This window comes from Arachis stenosperma, chromosome 2, assembly GCF_014773155.1.
Source record: "Arachis stenosperma cultivar V10309 chromosome 2, arast.V10309.gnm1.PFL2, whole genome shotgun sequence".
Classification (NCBI taxonomy): Eukaryota; Viridiplantae; Streptophyta; class Magnoliopsida; order Fabales; family Fabaceae; genus Arachis; species Arachis stenosperma.
The window spans coordinates 76,754,188-76,756,940 of record NC_080378.1 but is presented as its reverse complement, the minus strand read 5'-3'; the positions used below and the strand labels follow the sequence as shown (position 1 = coordinate 76,756,940).

Below are 2,753 nucleotides of genomic sequence, written 5' to 3'. Positions count from 1 at the left end.
ACCAAGTTTTTGGCGCCGTTGCCGGGGATTGTTCTAGTTTTGAGCAAGCCTTTGGTAACATCAGTGCCAAGATCCGGCAACAACATCAAATTTTGGTGTTATTGCCCGGGATTGTTCAGGCTGGACAACTGACGGTTCATCTTGTTGCTTAGATTAGGTATTTTTTTTTTCGAAATTCTTGAAGATGAATTCTAGAGTTTCATGATGGTTTGTTGAAATCTGGCTGGCTGAGAAGCCATGTCTAATCTGATTGGACCGAGGTTTCAACTTATCACCACAAGAGCTTGTTGATTTCATATCAATCTTGCTTTTGGAGCAGTGATTTGCTAAGGCTTGGCTGACCTTTGGTCATGTCTAGTGTTTTGGACCGAAGCTTTCTTTGGAAGCTTGGCTGGCTGTGAAGCCATGTCTAATTCCTGGACCGGAGTCTTAGACTAGCATTGCACTGATTCCTGGAATTCTCATTAAGAATTTTGATACCTTCTTTTTCCACATAATTTTCGAAAAACACAAAAAAAATTAAAAAATTAAAAAAATCATAAAATTCAAAAATATTTCTTGTTTGAGTCTAGTGTCTCATCCTAAGATTGGTGTCAATTGCATGCATTCATATGTCTTAGTGATCTTCAAGATGTTCTTGATGATTCACTTGCTCTGATCTTTGAATTCTATTGACTTGAGTATTTTGTGTGTCTCATATGCATTTTCAGTTCATTAGTGTCAGTAGTATACAAACTGCTAAGTTTGGTGTCTTGCATGCATTGTTATTTGATTCTTGTTGCATTTTAATTATTAAAAATCCAAAAATATTTTTAATTTGTGTATTTTCAAGTCAATGATACAAGGGATTGAAGATTCAGAACACACTGCAGAGGAATTATACAGAAAAAGCTGAGCATTCAAAAATGCCCAGTGAAGAAGGCAGACTGGCGTTTAAACGCCAGCCAGGGCACCTGGTTGGGCGTTTAACGCCCAAAGAGGTAGCATTTTGGGCGTTAAACGCCAGAATGTATACCATTCTGGGCGTTTAACGCCAGGATGGTGCTAGGGGGAAGATTTTGTTTTCAAATCAATTTTTTTTCAAGTTTTTCAAAATCAAATCTTTTTCAAATCAAATCTTTTCACTCAAATGTTTTCAAAATTAATTTCTTTCCTTTCAAAGATACTTACTAACAATTAATGATTTGATTGAACATTTTTTGCCTTTTCTGTTAAGGAAGGTTTTATGTTTGAATCATATCTTTTCTTGTTAGGCAAGTCACTAATTTTCCAAATCAAATCTTTTAAAATAATTTTCAAAACATATCTTTTAAAATGGTTTTCAAATCATATCTTCTCAATCACATCTTTTTAAGACAATAACCTTTCAATCATATTTTTTTATCATATCTTTTTCAAATTAGTTTTCAATCAAATCTTTTAGTTTCTAATTTCAAAATCTTTTTCAAAAATCACTTGATTTCTCTTCCACTTTCAATTTTCGAAAATTATCAATCAAATTTTCAAAATGTTTTCAAAATCTTTTAATTGAATTTTCGAAAATCCTCTTCCCTCCTTCTCACATCCTTCTATTTATGGAGTACCACTCCTTCTAAATGCACAATTCGAACCTTATCTAATTAAAGTTCGAATTCTTCTTCTCCTTCTTCTTTCTATTTCTCTTTTCCCCTGACATTTCAAGGAATCTCTATACTGTGACATAGAGGATTCCACATTTTCTTCTCTTTCATATGAGCAGGAGCAGAGACAAAGGCATTCTTGTTGAAGCTGATCCTGAACCCGAAAGGACCTTGAAGAGAAAGCTAAGAGAAGCCAAAGCACAACTCTCTTTAGAGGACCTGACCGAATTCTTCAAAGAAGAAGAACCCATGGCAGCCGAAAACAACAACAATGCCAACAATGCAAGGAAGGTGCTGGGTGACTTTACTGCACCTACTCCCGACTTCTATGGGAGAAGCATCTCTATCCCTGCCATTGGAGCAAACAACTTTGAGCTTAAGCCTCAATTAGTTTCTCTAATGCAACAGAATTGCAAGTTCCATGGACTTCCAATGGAAGATCCTCATCAGTTTTTAGCTGAATTCTTGCAAATCTGTGACACAGTTAAGACTAATGGGGTAGACCCTGAAGTCTATAGACTGATGCTATTCCCTTTTGCTGTAAGAGACAGAGCTAGAATATGGTTGGATTCTCAACCTAAAGAAAGCCTGGACTCTTGGGAAAAGCTAGTCAATGCCTTCTTGGCAAAGTTCTTTCCACCACAAAGATGGAGTAAGCTTAGAGTGGAAGTCCAAACCTTCAGACAGAAGGATGGAGAATCCCTCTATGAAGCTTGGGAAAGATACAAACAATTAATCAGAAGATGTCCTTCAGACATGCTTTCTGAATGGAGCATCATAGGTATTTTCTATGATGGTCTCTCTGAACTATCTAAGATGTCCTTGGATAGCTCTGCTGGAGGATCTCTTCATCTGAAGAAGACGCCTACAGAAGCTCAAGAATTGATTGAAATGGTTGCAAATAACCAATTCATGTACACTTCTGAAAGGAATCCTGTGAACAATGGGACTAGTCAGAAGAAAGGAGTTCTTGAGATTGACACTCTGAATGCCATATTGGCTCAGAACAAGATATTGACTCAACAAGTCAATTTGATTTCTCAAAGTCTGTCTGGAATGCAAAATGCACCAAATAGTACAAAGGATGCTTCATCTGAGGAAGAAGCTTATGATCCTGAGAACCCTTCCATGGAA

General features: G+C 36.7%; 1 non-coding gene across 1 annotated transcript; it reads right to left on the bottom strand.

Moving 5' to 3' along the window:
- Positions 1–2,273: 2,273 nt before the first annotated feature.
- On the bottom strand, positions 2,274–2,381 carry LOC130964298 (small nucleolar RNA R71). Its single transcript, XR_009080399.1, has one exon. It is a non-coding gene; the product is annotated as a small nucleolar RNA R71 (small nucleolar RNA).
- Positions 2,382–2,753: the final 372 nt, after the last annotated feature.